The 21,134-nt window shown below is 39.0% G+C and overlaps 1 pseudogene; it reads left to right on the top strand.

Annotated features, from left to right (window-relative positions):
- Positions 1-9,556: 9,556 nt before the first annotated feature.
- LOC101822881 lies at positions 9,557-20,930 on the top strand (annotated as a pseudogene).
- Positions 20,931-21,134: the final 204 nt, after the last annotated feature.

A 21,134-nucleotide genomic window follows, 5' to 3' on the forward strand; every position in this document is an offset into this window, starting at 1 on the left:
GTTGATTTCTTGTATTTTGGGGTTTTTTTCTTACATTTCTTTAAGGAATTTTCTCATATCCTCTTTGAGCATCTCTATCATTTTCATGAAGTTGTTTTTAAGGTCATTCTCTTCTGTTTCATCTGCACTGGGGTGTTCAGATCTTGCTGGTGTAGAATCCTAGACATTCATGGTGTTGTATAAGTCTTTCTGTTGATGTATGTGTTCTTATACTGTCATCTTCCCATCTCTTCTTCCAGTGGGTACAGGTGGGGTCTCTCCCTCTTCTGGTGGGTATGGGTTCAAGTCTCTACCCTCTCCTTTTTCTCTGAGGGTGCAAGAGCAATACAGGAATGGTGGCCAGTTCTGGATGCTTTGTTCTACTCCCAGGTCCCCCCTGTCTCTATCTCTCTCTCTCCCTCTCTACCTGAAGGTGGAGGGGCAAGACAGGAATGGTGGCTGATGCTGAATGTTTTGTTCTGCCTCCAGTTCCCTCTGGGGCATTCAGTGGCAGGAAGGGTCTCAAAACTCAAGTGTTTAAAGAAAGAAACTAAAGAAGATATCAGAAATTGGAAATATCTCCCATGCCCTTGGATTGGTAGGATCAACGTAGTAAAAATGGCAATCCTGCCGAAAGTAATCTACAATTTCAATGTGATCCTCATCTAAATCCCAGCACAATTCTTCACAGACCTTGAAAGAATATTCAACTTCATATAGAAAAACAAAAAACCCAGGATAGCCAAAACAATCCTGTACAATAAAGGATCATCTGGGAGAATCATGATCTACTATTCAGCTATAGTAATGAAAACAGTTTGGTGTTGGCACAAAAACAGACAGGTAGACCAATGGAATCAAATTGAAGACCCTGACATTAATCCACAAACCTTGTAACACCTAATTTTTGAAAAATAAGATAAACATATAAAGTAGAAAAATAAAATATATTCAACAAATGATGCTGGTATAACTGGCTGTCAATGTATAGAAAAATGCAGATAGATCCATATCTGTCACCATGCACGAAACTCAAATTCAAATAGATCAAAGACCTCAATATAAATCCATACACACTGAGCCTCTTAGATGAGAAAGTGGGAAATATATTTGAACACATAGGCACAGGAGACCACTTCCTAAATAAAACACCAGTAGTACAGACAATGAGAGCAACTATTAATAAATGGGATCTCCTGAAACTGAGAAACTTCTGTAAAGCAAAGAACATGGTCAATAGGACAAAATGGCTCCCTACAGAATGGAAAAAGATCTTTATCAACTCCACATCTGATGGAGGGCTTATCTCCAAAATACATGAAGAATTCAAAAAACTAGAAAGTGACTACAAATTAATCCAATTGAAAAACGGGGTACAGGTCTAAACAGAGATTTCTCAACAGAACAATCTCAAATGGCAGAGAGGCACCTGAGGAAATGCTCAACATCCTTAATCATCAGTGAAATGCAAATCAAAACCACTCCAATATTCCATCTTATACCGATCAGAATGGCTTATACTGGAGAGGATGTAGTGAAAGAGGAACACTCCTCCATTGCCCAGGGGAGTGCAAACTTGTACAGTCACTGTGGAAATCAGTATGTTGATTTCTCAGAAAATTTGGGATCAACCTACCTTAAGACCCTGTAATAACACTGTTGGGCATATGCCCAAAGGAAGAATAGTCATATCACAAGGACATTTGCTCAACATTGTTCATAGCAGCATTATTTGTAATAGACAGATCTTGGAAGCAACCTAGACACCCTTCAACTGAAAAAAATGGATAAAGAAAATGTGTATGTACATAATGGAGTATTACTCAGCATTAAGATACAATAAAATCCTAAAATTTTCAGGCAAATAGACAGAACTAGAAAAAGAAACATCCTGAGTAAGGTAACCAAAAAACCAGAAAGACAAATACAGTATGTACTCACTCATAAGTGGATACCAGACATAAAGCCACAGAGAAGCTACAAACCTCTTCCAGAAACAGATGGAAGCAGATGCAGAAATCCACAATTAACCAATGGGCCAAGCCCCTGGAGTACAATCAAGGTGAAGGAGGAGCAATAATATGAACAAAGGTCAAGACCATGATGGAGAAACCCACAGAATCAACTGACCAGATCTAATGATAGATCACTGACAAATGGGAAACCTGCATAAGGCTGGGCTAGACTCCCTTAATATAGGTGGCAGTGCTGTGACTGGGACAATATATGAGGCCACTGGCAGTGAGTCCAAGATCTAACACTATGCACAAGCTGACATAGTGGAAGCCATTCTATATGCAGATACCTTGCCCAGCCTAGACATAGGTTGTGTGGGGTGGAGAGGTGCCTTGGTCCTGCCTTAACAAGATGATGGAACAGACTTAGCAGACTTTCCTAGAGGAGGCCTTACCTTCTCTGAGGAATAGATGGGAGGTGGGGGAAGTAAAGGGAGTGGGAGAGAGGAGGGAGGGGGAACTGGAATTGGAATGTAAAATAATAAATTAATAAAAAAGAAAAAAGGGGTTTTCTATCAATACCTAAAGTAAAATTTGAACATGTTTCTAAATGAGTTATAATATGAGATTCCCTCTTAAACATCTTATATTTATTTATCCTATGTTCTACAACAGTGTCCTTTAAATATATGAAGCAAAAATAAAGTTGAAGATCCATTTAGAATGGACCCATTGGTTTATTTGAGTGTCATTTCCCTAACATTGGTGTTAATCTACAGATATGCTTATACAACATGGACTAAGCACAGAATCCAAGAGTGGGAAAGAGATCCTAGTTGTGGGGTTGAATAGCAGAAATCATGTGACATGAAGTGGGAAAAAGAATAACAAGCAGTGGACTTAAACTGGTGAGAAAGGATGTAGGTCAATAAAGAAGGAGGAGGGATGAGAGACAATGAGCTGGAACTATACAAGTCAGAATTCAGGAAAGAGTCTTTCAGGTCCGGTAAGATTAAAGGATCTGAGTCCTGATTCCTAGTTCCTAAGTGGATGGTGTCTTAATGGTACAGTTGTACCCTGAAACCCCAAGAGTCAAGTGAGCTATGTCAGTAATCAGTTTAGTAAACTAAGCAAGACTCGTCATATTTTATAATTACCTAGCATTTTACAGTACATTTAAAAGTATGTACACACACACACATACACACACACACACACACACATACACACACACACACTAAAACAAGCATTCCATTTGGGATGACAGTGCATGCAACAACAACCATGGCCTAACAAATGACTTAGTACTGAACATGAGAATCTTCCTTGAAAATGGTTTGTCAGTGTAGCCCAAGTAACTCTGAACTCGGAAAACAATACAAATTATAGTTGTAGCATTACTTGACTCTTGGAGTTTGAGGGCGAGACCCTACCACAGAAGACATCATACATGTATAACCTAGGATTAAAGACTAAGTTCTTTTGAACTTGACAGGATCTAAAAGCCTCTCTCCTGAATTCCAGCTTCCATGGTTCCAGAAAATATTGTGCTGCTATGATAAGGAAGCCCCAAACAGAAGTAACCACTTGCAATGCACATGAACTTGGACAATTGCCTGCATTTCATGATGGACATAAAATTCACTCAAGAAGGAAAAGCATGCTTGTTATTGGAATCCTAGGCAATTTCTCTGGGCTAGTGAAGTCATGAACCTCAGGATAGAATCTAATATTTCTGTTTTCCTGAAGATTCATAATTTATTTTTTATTTTTCATAATTTCTTATATTATACATCTTATTACACATACAGATAACTTCATGGTTTATATTTATCCTTAAATTTCTTCCAGATGAATGCTTTCTTCAAGTTTTTAATGTTATAGTACATTTTTTGAGGAAATTTTTGGACATTTCTACATGTTTCTACTGAGTTTCACTATTAACATATATGATAATTAATTTCTGTAGAATTCACTCCAAGATATTTTTAACATATTTATCTTAACAGATTCAGCCTCAACCTCCCCAGGGCCCCAGTATTTTATGCTTTATTTTCTAAATAACAAAAAGTGCCAGATTCTTACTGGCCAATTTTGATGAATGTGGGGCAAAACACTGCATGGACACAATTCTTGAAGAAATATGATTCTTCTTACATGATAATTCATCTACACACATCCCACATCTTCTCGGCAAAGGTTGGGAGCTCAGGAGTCTTTCTCAACTCCATTGTGTACTGGAGATTTGATTGATCTTACCTGGGTTTACATAGGTAAACATATCTGGTATGAGATTATGAGTACAGCAGTCATGTTATGCCCAGAAGACCCTATTTTGGTCAGGTACTCCCTGAAACATGACTCATCATTTCTTCTTCTGCTCTGTCCTGGTCCTCTCTGTGAATTTCCTGTAGGGTGATACAGATGTCTCATTTATGGTTAAAAATTGCCCTGACAGTTATTCTCTGCACTGTGTTGAGCTTTTAACTTCTATGTTAGCCACTATCAGTACACAAATTTATATGATGAAGTCTGAGAACAGCCCTAGTCTATGGATATACAGAAATGAATTTATAGAGCTCTCTATCTTATCTGGTTAGTAAGAATAGGTTTATGTTTTATACTCCTTCCCAGATATCATTAGCAGGCATGTGTTGTTGCATGTAGAAAAAGTCTTAAATCAGATTAGAAATGGTTGTTTACCAGCATAAAATGTTGTGCCGCTTATGCATCTTCAGCCATATCCTGTCTTGTCAGTTATGATAATAGCTAGCTTATTATATCTTATTTTTATTTTGATCTTGATGACTTTCATAATTCATTTGCCATTACATACATTTAAGTCTTTCAATTAAATTAAAATAAAAATAAAATTACAATAAACCTGCCTCAATCCATCTACTAAGGACACAGTCACTGGTAAAAATGTTTACACTCTTGATCTCTTTGAAATCTTCTACATATGAGTTCATATGTACAACAACCATGTGATATCCAAGGCCTATTCAATTTGTCATCTTACATGGACTGATAAACGAAGTCCGATTTGGGCATACATAGTGCTTTTAGAGATGATATTAAAGAACCAATTTCAGACTTCAAACTGGTATGCAAGAACAATAAATAGGCAAACAAATGTATTTAAGGAATTAGATGCCTCCTTATGAATTATGAAAGGAGGGCATATTGTTCTTAAAATGTACCCACATAGAACACGGCGAGGGGTGGGGGGAGGGGGACCTGGGAAATAGAGGGGGAGAAGTGGAAGAGAAAGTAGGACGTGGAGGAACAGGAAGGTTGACTGGTGGGGTAGGATAAGGGGAAGAGGGAATCATAGGTTAGAAGACAGATGAGGCACCATTGTGACCTCTACTGATCTAAACGGATGACACCAATTGGCAAGCTAAGCAATAGTGTAGAGACCACCTCGAATGCCCATTCCTGATACTGAACTTGATGTCTATAACCATCCTGGAGCCTTCATCCAGTGACTGATGGAAGCAGAGGCAAACACCCACAGTTAAATACTGAACAGAACCCAAGGAACCCAGAGACACAGAGAGAGGAGTGAAGAGCAAATTGGCAAAGAATGGGCTGGCAAAACCAGCAGAAACAGCTGATCCAAACAGGGGAGAGCTCTTGGACCCCAGACCGACAGCTGGGAGGCCAGCATGGGACCGATCCAGATCCCCTGAATGTGAGAGTCAGTGAGAAGGCCTGGGCTACCTATGGGGTCCTGAGCAGTGGATCAGTGTTTATCCCTCGAATACTAACAGACATCGTGTGTCCACAACACAAAGAGGGTTGCTCTCTCTGCCTGGACTCTTAGGGAAGTGCCTGGACCCTACCCTGAATGAAATGATAGGCTCTAGATATCCCCTATGCGGAAGGAACTGGAAATAGGGTGGGAGGATGGGGGGATGGGGGGTGCGGGAGGAGGGAAGGGAGAGGGAACTGGGATTGACATGTAAAACAAGCTATTTAAATTTTTTTTAAATGTTAAAAAAATGTACCCACATATTTATATACTTAGACATTTTTCCAGTATGACTGCATGAAAGAATCAAAAGATGGTGTCCTCTTACATGAAACATATCATCTACCATAGTTCTTGAACATGGAGTTTTAAAACTCTAGGATTTGAGGAGGCCTACTTAATCTATTGAGCCTTGGGCAGTAGATCAGTACTCATCCCAAGTGTGCACACGGACTTTGGACTCCCATCCAACAATGTGAGATGCACTCTCACCCTGAACTCTTGGGGGAGGGTCTAGGCCCTGCCCTGTATGAAATGACAGACTATGGACACCCCCATGGAGGGCCTCACCCTCCCTGGGGAAATGAGGGGATAATGGGAGATTGGGAGGAGGGCACCGGAGGAGGGGAGGGAAAGGGAGAGGGACCTGGAACTGACTTGTGAAGCAACCTTGTTTCTAATCTAAATTTAAACTTAAAAATAAATTAAAAAATCAAAAAAAACCTCTAGGATTCACTAGATAGTTTATATGCTGAAACAGATGAAGAATGAATTCCCTGTTGTAATCGACTGCTACTTACTACTTTAGGAAGTTTTACATTGCCACTCCAGCACATCTTTATTTCTCTTAGTAATGGCCTGAGCTATTATTTATCATACATAATCCAACTAATGAGAGGCCCAAAAACATGATCTTATTATCACTTAATTACTTGTGAAACAATGAGTTTCCAAGTAGGAATTACCAGCTAACATGGCTTAGATTGTTGATTAGTTTTGCATAAAGAAACAATTTAATAGCTAAAATAATATTCAATTAGGTGCAGGAAGCTACATGCAGGGTAATAGTTAATAAATAAGTTTTTCAGAAGAATGTATACTCTAACCATCTATATTAAATGATTGATATTAGAACATGTTGTATTTTCAAGGAATGGTATAACATACTCATTTTATTGCTTGTATTATTTAAAACAACATAAGAAGTCAGTTAACATGGAATAAATATAAAATTATGTTGATATGTAAGTATTTATTTTCAGATAAAACCTAAAATAATTCTAAATTTTCATATAACATACTTTCTCTAATTTCCACTCACAGCAATTTTTTATTTAGAATGTGTGCATTTCAAATATTCACTACTAATATGAGACTAGTGGATATCTAGTGAGAAAAGAAATGGTTTACTTTTTTACTTTCTTTTCATGTATTCTATGCGTCATTTACATCATGTATCTTGTTCCCATTCATTTACTCATCCTTTTTCATCTCCCTCTGCCCCTACACTCCTCAAAATAAAATAAAATTTAAGAGAAAAAAAGGGGGGTGATGGGGAAGTCCGCAAATATGTCAATAAAGTGCTGTTGGCCAATAAGGAAGCAAGATAGGTAGGACTAGGAGTCAAGGTGGATTCTGGAAAAGAGAGACAAAGGCAGACACCATGTAGGCTGCCAGAATAAGAGGTCTGGACCCTTTTCTCCAGTAAGAGAAATACTTAGATTAACAATTATGGGTTAAATACTTAAGTCAGAGCTAGCCAGTAAGAAACAAGCAAACAGCCAACAGCTTCATAATTAATATAGTGTCTTGTGTGTTATTTGGGAACTGCAACTGTGGCAGGGCCCAGGTGGATGGCAGGGAAGGCAACACTCTACAGGGGGGAAATCTCATCATGGAAGCTACATTGTTACACAGTGAGTTGAGCAGTAATTCGTTGCCTGCAGTTCTTTACTTGTAAGTATTCATTGCCAAGAGTCAGTGGTCTGGTTTGAGGCATCTGATTTCTAATACCCTGTTGATGCTTGGCCCTCACTAGGACTCTTCTTGAATATCCTGCTGTTTTCCTGTGTTGGGGATATCCTGCAGGTAAGGTCTGTGGGTCAAGTCCCTTCATGTGCTCCAGCAGATCATAAATCGGGTGGATGCTGGGGTGGGACAAGTCATAACCCTGGTTCTGGGCCTAGGCAGCTGCAGAATTGGTCTGCCTGATGGTTCTCCCTGGGTGAGCTCTCAAGCAGTGGACCAGCTAATTCACCTCTTGCAGCTATGAGGAAGAGGTGGAGATGTTCTCCTAATTTTATGTGCTCAGGGTTGTCTCTTCCACACCTACACCATTAGTGCCAAGTCTATTGTGTTGCCCAGGAGAAGTACAAGGGTCACCCTATTGAGTGCTGCAGCTGGTGAGGGGCTGGGACAATCCTCCCACTCTTATGACCCCAGGATCAGCAACTCCACCTATCTCAGGTGTTGATGAGAAGGATGTGGGAGGAGGTCATTTTTCTGCCTTGTTTCTACATGTCAGATAAGAGTAATTGGGGGAGTTCTCCCTTGCTTATAACTTCATGCTGGGTCACACCCATGTCTGACCACCAGGCATCTCTGCTGTAGTTCCAAGGCCAGGGGCAGGTACAGTTTCCTATGTTCTTTAATTTCCATCCTATAATAGCACATTACCCTAAAAAGAGCAAGTCAAAACTGATGAACCAGCACTGATCTATCCCAAATAAGTGAAAGCCATATTTACACAATGATTAACATTCTATGTTATGCAGAACTTTCATTATTGACATATTTATACTGTAATAGATACAGTGTCACACACACACACAGTAGAATTACTGCCATAGCTTATCTCTATGCTTTTGGAAGCACAACCTTTCTTTTGATTAACTCATTGATTGGAGATGTGAATGCAGAGATTCTTCTAAGAGGTGACATTTCTGAAATGTTCTCTAACACATAGGTAGTGGATAGACCCAATGCAATGGATATAGTTTTTGGTATTGCTGTATATTGATGGAATGATGAAGCATATGTAAATGAAGAATATTAAAGATCAAAATTCAGATGCAAAATGAGTCTGATTTATGTATTAAAATAAACTTTTTCTCTTGGAATTGATTAATTTAATAAGATCACAGATCTTGCCATAAATTGCACTGTGCGTAGACTAAAGCAAGAACATAATATTGGTTACACAGACAGGCATGAATTTAAAAAAAAGGAATATTTTTTGACTCCTACAGAATCACGAAAGTAAAACTGACATCATTAATAGTCCTCTATAGAGCATGGTGTCCTGCTAATGTGAATTGGCCATGCCTCACATGGATCTTTTCTGGCCCTTTCCAACTTTATATATCATGGCATCCTCTGGCAAAATCTGTTTGCATAAACCTAAATGTCTCTAACATGAGCAGTGTCTTGGTTTAAATTTGTGACCAAATTCACTAAGAAGACTTTATGCCTTGGTACTTATTCTATTTGATCATGGATGAAATCAGTGAAGATGTAATAATCATAATTTTCAGCTTCTATTTTATTTTAAATTAAGGGTATCAGAAAGAGCCTATAGAAGCAAAACATTAAAAACAATCTTAAGTGGCAGGAAAATTTTAGTCAAAAAATAGGGGTGACTACAGTGACTACTGCAGTGGAACTAAAAACACATATTCACACTCATAAGCTGTGGGTATGCAATCCAGACAATGTGAGATCCAATTTCACCAAAGTCATAGGTCCACAGACTTTCTATTAATATGATTTCCCCTTCAATTTTACCTCTTGCATTCTCCAGATTCCATTTATTTTGTGATCCCAGGAAAGCATTAAGGACCTAATCAGAATCAATTACACATGTACCATGAAGGACGTATGTTTGTTGCTGGGTTTTTCCCTGCTTATACTGTCTACTCACAAAAAATATAATGATTGGAGAATGCCACATTATGACAGAAGTTTTGTGGTCCAGTATAAATATAACTATAAAATTCACATTTGTCTTCCACTTGTAATTAATATTCATATATCCTGAGGAATTATGTGCTAAACATCATTCCTCCCTTTTTATGCAATTAGGAATTTCCCTCTCTTATATTCCTAGATCTCATTTATAGTATTGTCTTCTTATTGAATATTCTGCTTTTATCAAATGGGAGATCTTCATTTTACTTTCCAAATGTTTTCAATGATAGCTCCCTACAAAAGTAGTATTATATAATAAAAATGTGACTGAGTATTTTGAGAAGTGCTAGAAATATACATGTGCTCCCATGAAAGGGATAATGCTATTAAAATTATTGAGCAATGATTTCCTAGTGTGATGCTAGAGTGTTGCTACAAGTGTTCCACAATGAGTGTAAAATACTAGTAATAAATAGAGTAGTGAAAAATGATTTATTATTCCCCCTTGGAACTTCCTGGGTCAGATCTGCTGTAGTGGACCTGCTGCAGCAGAACAGACAATTCAGAGTCAGCCCAAACCTCAGTCTTGGCCCCTCTCCACATTTTTCCCTCCACCTTCCCATTGACTTTTGGCCCCCCATGCCCTCCACCTGAGTGAAGAGAACACCAGGAGAAGCCAGACCATCCAGAGCTACCCACACTGAAGTACCAACCCACATACACCCCCTGGGAGGCTAGAGGAAAGAATGAGACCCGATCTGCACCCACTCAAAGAGGGGAAGGGAAGATGAGAGTATCAAAATACAATCAATACATCAGCAAGACCTGAAAATTCCAATGCAGATGAAGCAGAAGAGAAGGATGTTAAAAGCTATTTTAGGAAGATGTTAGAGACCCTTAAAGAGGAAATGAGAAAATCCTTTAAAGAAATGGAAGAAAAAAACAAATAAAAATGAAGTAAATGGAGGAAAAGACTGATCAAAAAAATTCAAGAAATAAACAAATCCCATACAGAATGCAAAGAAAGCCAAGAAAAAACAACCAAACATGTGAAGGAAAAAATTCAAACAGTTCAAGGCTTGAAAGCTGAAATAGAAACAATAAAGAAAACACAGAATGGGGCATGATGGAATAGAAAAGCTGGGTAAATGATTAGGAACTAAGATGTAGGTATAACCAATAGAATACAAGAGATGGAAGAGAGAATCTCAGTTGTTAAATATTAACTAGAGGAAATGACCAAGGAAAAACTCAAGTGCAACAAATTCCTAACACAAAATATCCAGGAAATATGGAACACCATGAAAAGGCCAAACATAAGAACAATAGGCATAGAAGAAGGTGAAGAAATACAGCTCAAGGGTAAAGAAAACATATTCAACAAAAGCATAGAAGAAAAATTCCCCAACCTAAAGAAGGATATGCCTATGAAAATACAAGAAGCCTACAGAACAGCAAATGGACTGAACCAAAAAAAGAAGTCCCCTCTTCACATAATAATCAAAACACCAAACTTACAGAACAAAGAAAAATATTAATAGCAGAAAAGGAAAAAGTTCAAGTAACATATAAAGACAGACCTCTCAGAATTATACCTTACTTCTCAATGGGACCTCTGAAAGCCACAAGGTGCTGGATAGATGTTCTAGAAACACTTATACCAAAGATGGGATTACCTATCTATTGCACAAAAACAGTGCAATAGGTAATCCCACATTACCAAACACCAAAAGGAAAAAAGTGGGGGAATACACACACACTACCAACAACAACAATAAATCCAATACAAAGAAAAATGAGTAATCAATGGTCATTAATATCCCTCAATGTCAACTTGCCTATGAAAAGACACAGGCTAACAGAATGGATACAAAGTCAGAATCCATCCTTCTGTTGCATACAAAAAATACACATCTCAACATCAAAGACAGACATAATTACCTCAGAGTAAAGGGCTAGGAAAATATTTTCCAATCAAATGTACCAAACAAACAAGCTGGTGTAGCAATCCTAATTATCTAACAAATTATACTTCAAAGTAAAATTAATCAAAAGAGATGAAGAAGATCATTTTGTATTCATCATAAGAAAAGTCCATCAGAGTAAAGTCTCAATTCTGAACATCTATTCGCCAAAACAAAAAGGCACCCACATTTGTTATATAAACATTACTAAAGCTCAAATAACATATAAAACCTCACGTAGTTATAGTGGGAGAGACTTCAGCACCACACTCTCACCACTAGACAGGACACAAGACAGAAACTTAAAAAAAAAGAAACCAACAGAAGTTATGACCCAATTGGAATTAACAGACATCTGTAGGACAATCCATCCAAATACAAAAGAATATACATTCTTCTCAGTGCTACATGGAATCTTCACTAAAATCGAGTACATACTCAGCAACTTAACAAACCTCAACAGACACCAAAAAAAAGAATAAGCCCCTTATCCAATCAAATCACCATGGTTTAAAGTTAGAATTCAGGAAGCTGACCGATAGCATGCTGAGGAGCTTCCAGTCACCAAGGTGTTATGCAAGAACTCAAACAAAATCAACTGCTTTGACTTCAGCCCCAATGGAGAGATGGTCATCTCCAGTGAGAATGACTCCATCGTGCTCTATTGCTGCCAGGATGGCAAACCAAAGAGAACTCTATACAGTAAGAAATATGGTGTGGACCTCATCAGATACATTCATGTAACAAACACAGTCATTTACAGCTCAAACAAAACAGACGATACTAACCATTACTTGTCATTTCATGACAACAAATATATCAGATATTTTCCTGGATGTGGCAAAAGGTTGGTGGCCTTGTCCTTCTCAACTGTGGATGACACTTTAATTTCTGGGTCTCTTGATAAGACCATTCAACTGTGGGATCTCCAGTCTCTTAACTGCCAGGGCCTCATGCATCTACAGGGCAAACTAGTCTGTTCCTTTGATCCAGAAGGGTTAATTTTTGCTGCAGATGTCAACTCAGAAATGGTCAAAATTTATGACCTTCATTCTTATGATAAGGGACCATTTACAACATTTAAGATGCAGTATTGTTGCTCCAAAGGACGCTGTAATGATAATCGACACAATTACTGAAAGTAAAACTAAGTATTTATTGTAGAAATTACTCACAAGATACCAAACAAGTAACCCAGATGAGCCAAGTAGTTTTCCACTGCCGAACCGGAAGCCGAACTCCGGGAAAAGAGACTGAGACTTCCTGTGTGCTGTCTTTTATGCCTTCCCCCGTAACACCCCCTAGCCATGCCCAAAAGTGGGCCTGGCTAGTGACGTAGTTCACCGCCTACATACGTATACGTCTTTACCTCCGGCCGTATACGTCTTTAGTCATGCCTAAAGTGGGTGTGGTGAGCGGTGTGGTAAACCGCCCTTTTATTACCTCATCTGTATGCACCTCTAGTAAGTCACATGGTTAATGGTGGCATACAGACTTCCTCCTACAATTCCCCTTTTAGTCTAAAAAGGACAACTAACTTGTGTCCACGAACAAAATGTATCAAACATCTATTCTATCTAAACCTAAACTTATCTGAAAGAAACACCCAAATCTGAACACCTCCTTCAAATCCCCACTCTAAAATAATTGAAAACTAACACTAACAGGTGTAAACTATCTTATAATATCAATAGTAGGGAGAGGGGACATGGAATTCTCAAAACTACATCCTGCTGAGATGGGACAATGATAATCTCATGGGGACCTGTGAGAAGAAAAATGTTAGTATAACAAAATCTCTGTAGATCAGACAGTCTCTGTATGGCAGGAGATGCTTGATTGAAGTTCCTGACTGGGGTTCTAGTGTTGATTGAAGCTCTCATCTGAAGCTCTGGCCAGATTGTAGAAGATGTGCTGTTTCAGTTTCTTGGTCCCGAGTTGTGTAGAGTGATGTAGTTTCAAACCAGTTTCAGGATAGTGCTCGTCAGGTGGAGTCAATGATGTGGGGCAGTTCAGATGCCTCCAATCGAATCAGGTGAAGTCAAGGAAGTGGATCCTCATTCTCTTTCTGAAGCAGTTGAAGATTGCTGTCAGGAAATCTCTTGTTCTCTGGAAAACTCAAACATTAATGTTAACAAAGAAATATTTTAACTTTTATATGTATGCATCCTGGAAGAGGTGACAATAGGGAAGATGGTAAACCTGAAGGAAATTAGACTTTTCATAAAAAGAAATCCACAGATAACAGTCCCTATTTTTATTTTCTTCTGTCTTATATCATGGCTCTTTGATATAATACAGAAATTCTGAATTGTATTTAAATAATATGCTTAAGTTTAGAGTAGGAGAGCCAATCCAACTCCAAAGCCAGCTTCAGTTAAATGAATGGGGACTGAGGTATGTGAAGAAATAAAGATAAAAGGGTACAATGAAAAACAATATAGAGAGATTTAGACGTTGATACCACACAGTGAGTTACTGTTTGTTTGATGGTCCTCAGGGTAGCTATTCATTCTTCTTCAGGAATCCATATGTCCAATATTCTTTGCTGAGTTTACCTGTGAAGACAAAAAACAAAACACTTCTCTTTCCTTTTAGGAGGTCACTTTACCTATGGTGGAATATGAATTTGTAGATGAGCTGTTATCTTCCTCCTCCCGAAATGTCTTCTGTTCTGATCGAATTTTAATTAATTTTGATGGAACCCAAACCTTTTCTTCTCCTGTGGAAACAAAAGCATAACCCCTTCCCCAACATAACACATATCCTGGTTTCCAGACTGAGGTCATAACATCCTTAAAATACACCGGTTGGTTCAGTTCAGAAGTCTTCTCTGTAGTCCAGTGTCTTTCTGCTGCAGTTTGTCCTTTTTCATCAGCATTAAGAAAATTCAACGTTAGTAAAGCATTGTGTAACCTGTGTTTAGGTGTCTTTGTTTTCCCTGGCTGTTTATGAAGCATCTCTTTTAAGGTTCGGTTAGATCGTTCAATCATTCAATTACTGCTTGTCCTGTGGGATTGTAAGGTATACCAGTTACATGTTTTATATTATAATATTTGAAGAATTGTTCCAATTTACTGGAGACATATGCTGGAGCATTGTCAGTTTTTATTGTTTTAGGTATACCCATAACAGCCATCACCTCTAAGAGGTGTGTAATAACAGAATCAGCTTTTTCAGAGCTGAGGGCAGTAGCCCATTGGAAGCCTGAGAACGTGTCTATGGTATGGTGTACATATTTCAAACTGCCAAATTCTGGGAAGTGAAATACATCCATTTGCAAAAGTTCATTTCTGTGAATACCTTTAGGATTACAACCTGCTGGTAATGGAGTTTGATTGTAGAATGAGCAACTGGGACAATTTCTTACTATTTCTTTGGCTTGTTGCCAGGTGATAGAAAAATCCTTCTTTAAACCTTTGCTGTTAACATGGTGTTTCTTATGAAATTCTGAAGCTTCCAACACATTACCTACTAATAAACGATCAATTTCATCATTGCCTTGTGCCAGAGGACCTGGCAGACCTGTATGGGATCTGATGTGTGTTATATATATAGGATGAGTCCTGTTTCTGATGATTTCCTGCAATTGTAAAAACAATGAGGTTAATTCTGTATTATCAGGAACAAATTCTGCAGTCTCAATGTGCAAGACAACTCTTTCTGCATACTGAGAATCCGTGACTATATTGAGAGGCTCTGTAAAGTCTTTAAGTACCATGAGAATGGCATATAACTCTGCCTTTTGTACGGAGTTGTAAGGGCTTTGAACTACTTTACTTATATTTCCTGATTTATACCCTGCCTTACCTGATTTGTTTGCATCTGTGTAGAAGGTAAGAACTCCAGAAATAGGTGTTTGCCTCACGATACGTGGAAGAATCCAAATTGTTTTCTTTATGAATTTGATTCTCTCTGTTTTGGGATAGTTATTACTAATACTTCCCAAAAAGTCACTGCAAGCTATTTGCCAATGCTCATTATCCTTCCATAAGGAGGAAATTTCCTCATTCGTTAAAGGTACAATAATTTCAGCTGGGTCTTTCCCAGTCAGTTGACGAAGCCTTAATTTACCTTTTAATATCAAATAAGAGATCTTTTCTATATATGTTTTCAATTTTTTATTCTGTTTATGTGGCAGAAATACCCATTCTAGAATGATGTCTTCCCTCTGCATTAATATTCCTGAGGGGTATTCTCTAGATGGTAAAATAACCAGAATACAGTCCAGATTTGGATCCACACAGTCCACATGTGCTTCTAATATTCTCTTTTCTACCCATTCTAATTCTTTTTCAGCCTCAGTTGATAGTACTCATGGGCTGTTTAGGTCTTTATCTCCTTTTAAAGCCATTTTCAGGTGTTTTAAATCATGCCCTTCTACACCGATAATTGTCTGTAATTGAGAGATTTCTCCTAATAGTTTTTGAAGATCATTAAGAGTCCGGTAATGATCTCTTCTGATCTGTACTTTCTGCGGTCTAATTTTCTGAGCATCTATTTTATAACCTAAATAGTTAATAGAATCTCCTCTTTGTATTTTTTCTGGGGCAATTTGGAATCCCCAGCGAGGCAAAATTTCCTTTACTGCTTCAAACATCTTTTCCAAAGTATCCTTATTTGAATCAGACAATAATATGTCATCCATATAATGATATATTAACGAATGTGGAAATTTTTTACAAATTATTTCTAGAGGTTTATTCACAAAATATTGAAACAAAGTTGGACTGTTTAACATACCTTGAGGTAGTACTTTCCACTGGAATCTCTGTACTGGACAGGAATTATTATAAGTAGGTACCATGAAGGCAAACTTTTCTCTGTCGTTTTCTTGTAATGGTATGGTGAAGAAGCAATCTTTTAAGTCTATAACTATAATTGGCCAATCCTTAGGAATTAGAGAAGGTAACGGCATCCCAGGTTGTAGACACCCCATAGGCTGAATTACCTTGTTGATGGCTCTAAGATCAGTAACCATTCTCCACTTACCAGACTTCTTCTTGACAACAAAAACAGGTGAATTCCATGCACTAGTTGATTCCTCAATATGTCCAGCATCTAGCTGTTCCTGAACTAACTTCTCCAAAGCCTCTAACTTCTCAGATGTCATAGGCCATTGACCCACCCAGACAGGTTCATCTGTCAGCCATTTTAAGGGTAGAGCTTTTGGTTGCTCTGTAGGTTTGGCACTAGCATCTTGCTTCTGTACAGCCTGTACATTTTGCATCTGTTTTCTGTACTGCCTTACTATATTCTTTCTACCACTAAGAGCTTGTCTATAATTCCTAGCTGATACAGGAGGAATGTTAATCTGCGTATTCCATTACTGGAGTAGATCACGATCCCAGAGGTTTATAGCAATATCTACAACATATGGCTTTAACCTTCCTCTCTGTCCTTCTGGCCCAATAAAGTCAATCCATCTGACACTCTGTTTAACTTCAGATAGGGTTCCAATCCCTAAGAATTGAACATTAGCCTCTTTTAAAGCCCAGTTGTGTGGCCAGGACAAAGAAACAAAAGAACTAATAGAAGTTATGACCCAACTGGGTTTAACAGACATCTATAGAACATTCCACCCAAATACAAAGGGATATACCTTCTTCTCGGCACCACATGGAACCTTCTCTAAAATTGACCACATAATAGGAAACATAGCAAATCTCCACAGATACAAAAAAATTGGAATAACCCCCTGCATCTTATCAGACCACCATGCATTAACATTAGAATTCAACAATAACACAAATCGCAGAAACCCTACAAACTCATGGAGATTGAACAATGCACAACTGCACCATCCCTGGGTAAAGGAACAAATAAAAAAAGAAATTAAAGACTTCCTCGATTTCAATGAGAATGAAGACACAACATACACAAACTTATGGGACACTTTGAAAGCAGTGCTGAGAGGAAAGTTTATAGCACTAAGTGCCCACATGAAAAAACTGGAGAACAGTCATACTAGAGAATTAATAGCACAGCTGAATGTTCTAGAACAAAAAGAAGCAAACTCCCCCAGGAGGAGCAGACGCCAGAACATTAACCTCTTTTAAAGCCCAATGGGGGGCCATGACTTCTGATTAATGATAGTGACGTCACTTCCGATGTCCAAAATGCCATTAATCACCATATTATTTACCTTAACTGATAACTTGGGTCTATGATATTGTATAGAAGTTTGCCAAAATATATGTTTTGTATCTCCTCCTGATGTAATTGATTCATCCTCTGGAGCTAATGTATTATCCAGTGCCGTATAATTTACAATGGGCAGTGGATCTTCTAATTGTCCTGGGAGAGGCTGTCCTCCACTGTCACTGGGAATGACCGGATAATCTTTCTTTTGGGGGCTTGATTGAGCCCCTGATCCCTGTTTCCCGGCTTTCGAGATCTACCTTGTCTATATATTGTGGACCAGCATTCATCAGTCCAATGTTGCCCCTTCCCACACCTCCTGCAGAGACCAGGAGGCTGAGGCCTTCTGTTTGATGCATTCCTGGTAAAAGCATTATTTCTAGGAATGCATTGTCTACAGTTCCTACTAATGTGTCCTATTCTACCACAGTTAAAGCATGTTGCACCTTTATGTCTGTTTAAATTCTTGGAGATTGCCTTCCCTACCCAGGCCTCTATGTCATCACAGGTAGGGTATTTGGCATCCTGGTGCCTCCTCAAGCCTGTAGAAATAGCTTCACCTACCCAAGCTCCCGTATCCTGACTTTTACATTCCAGGTTCGCTGTATGTAGGACCCATTCCTCCAATGGTGCTGACCTTATTTTTAATGGCCAAATTACCTGCCTGCATTGAGGATTCGTGTTCTCATATGCCAAAGATTCTATAAGGAGTCGCCTGGATTCTGGATTCGCTACCTGTACTTCTACTGCTCTGGATAATCTCTCTAAAAATTCAGTGAACCTTTCCCTTGGGCCCTGTAATACCTTGATATAGGGTTGCATTATCTCTCCTGTTTCACAAACCTTACCCAAGGCATTTAAAGCAGCTGTACGGCACAAAGACAACATGTGCTCATCATATGCAGATTGAACCTGCGTGTCAGCGTAAGGACCCTCCCCAAGAATCTTGTCTTGGGGTACTTCATGACCGTTCTTTAATTCCTGAATCTCTATGGCTTTTGCTTCTTGCCTCCATAAAGCTCTCCATTGAATTTGACAAGAATTTTCGAGCACGGCGGAGGCTAATTGGGCCCAGTCTTTTGGGGTTACTTTATTTACAGTAGCCCACGAGGTCAGGAGCTCTCTGACAAAGGGAGAATGAAGACCATACAAAATAATGGCCTCCTTAATTCCCTTTAGATCCTTCATCTGTATAGGTTCCCAGTGATAAGCAATGGGACCATTTGATTGTTTTTTCGTTGCTGGTTTTTCTGTTACAGATACTGGAAAAACCACAGGTGAACGCATAGCAACCTTAGGGAGATCTTTCCGGCATTTGAGAGGTGTTGGAAAACTCCTGTCCTGACCTGTAGCCTCTATTTCTGATTCTGAAGTATCAGATTGAATGTCTTCTAAATCCTGCAGTCTATTCATCATTGTTTCTCTGAGCTCTTGAAGTTCTTGGGACAAATAATTTTCTAAGGAAGCCATGGAATCTTTCATTTTTTTTACATTCATCATTTACACGTGATTCCAAATTTTTAATATTCTCATCCTTAGAAAGTACCTCAATAGCATGTAAACTGCCTTCCACAAATGATATTCTATCAGTTAGTTTATCATTGCTCTCAGACATGGAACAATTATTTTCTGTTAGCATTTCAATTTTATGTTCCAGGCTTTGTAATTTGCTAGCGAAATCATCAAACATGGAACAGTGTTTTTTGTTAAATGTTTCAACATTATGTTCCAATTTTTCAATTCTATCTGTGGAACACATTTTTCCTGAAAGTAATTCAATTTTGTGTTCCGTCTCTTTAAACCTGTTTGTCAGACCTACATTATCATTTTTAATATCCTGAATATTTTCTACCAACCCTTTCTTACTATCCTGCAAGGAATTTTGCATTTCCTGAATTCTTTGTATTAAGATTTCAAAACTATCCTGCGATGACCATATGACCTGTATAAGTTTAGTCCTATTTTTGAGCCATTTCTTTAGCAAAATTATATTGATTATGAAACTAATAATCACCATCGTGGGTAGGAAGTACCTTTCAGGTAGGTCCTCAACCCTTTCTAAAATCCCATCCATACAAAAAACAAGAAAATTCTTAACATCCTGCATCATAATGTTAGCTGTTGACATTGTATAAAGCAGTTACGTTTGTTACCAGTGGAGTAATTCAGGCCGAAATCAACAGGCTGCCAGCGAAAGAGCATGTGGCTGAAGTCAGCAGGCCGCCAGTAAAACAGCACGTGGCCACAAGAGAAATCTTGGAATACCGCCTAACCTTACCGGCAGGTAGAAGGTGCTGGTTCCTGGCGGCAGGAATCATGCCTTGCTGAGCGAAGTGGTGAGGAACTTAGCGAAAGGAGAGTCCACGTGTGCCTGGTCGGCCCGAGAGCAGCCGCTTTTCTGGGCGCCTGGATCCAGATTCCAATCCTGCTCCCGACACCAAAATGTTGCTCCAAAGGACTCTGTAATGATAATCGACACAATTACTGAAAGTAAAACTAAGTATTTATTGTAGAAATTACTCACAAGATACCAAACAAGTAACCCAGATGAGCCAAGTAGTTTTCCACTGCCGAACCAGAAGCCGAACTCCGGGAAAAGTGACTGAGACTTCCTGTGTGCTGTCTTTTATGCCTTACCCTGTAACGCCCCCTAGCCATGCCCAAAAGTGGGCCTGGCTAGTGACATAGTTCACCGCCTACGTACGTATACGTCTTTACGTCCGGCCGTATACGTCTTTAGTCATGCCTAAAGTGGGTGTGGTTAGCGGTGTGGTAAACCGCCCTTTTATTACCTCATCTGTATGCACCTCTAGTAAGTCACATGGTTAATGGCGGCATACAGACTTCCTCCTACACAGTATGATTGAACTTGTGAGTGGACAGGACTTAAGTTCAGCAATGATGGTAAACTCATCCTCATTTCCACCCATGGCAGCTTCGTTCATCTTATTGATACATTCAAGGGTGTGGTGATATACACATTTGGGGGTTGTGTTAACAGCAAAGCTGTTACACTCAAGGCTTCATTTACTCCAGATTCACAATTTATTATGATTGGTTCAGAAATGGCAAGATGCATATCTGGAATGGAGAGAGTGGTATAAAATTAGCTGATTGGAAGGTAAACACACGGGTTGAATTACCTGTTTGCAGTTCAACCCCAAGTTCATGACCTTTGCCAGAGCCTCTTCCAACATGGCCTTCTGGCTGCCCGCTATTGGTGACTGACACTGACACTGCCTGGCTATTCGTACAGTGAGGGGCCACCAGGAAAGAGTCAGAGGTGACAGATGACAGTGGGACTGACTGGACTGGAGAACATCTTTCCACACAGCTTTCCCAGGGACATGCTGTCCACTTCTCTAAAGAATTACTTTGCTGAGTGCCTTCCAAAGGACTCTTGGTGCTGCAGATTCAGTTGGCACTCAGCCT

This window comes from Mesocricetus auratus, unplaced genomic scaffold (genome assembly GCF_017639785.1).
Source record: "Mesocricetus auratus isolate SY011 unplaced genomic scaffold, BCM_Maur_2.0 Super-Scaffold_100676, whole genome shotgun sequence".
NCBI lineage: Eukaryota > Metazoa > Chordata > Mammalia > Rodentia > Cricetidae > Mesocricetus > Mesocricetus auratus.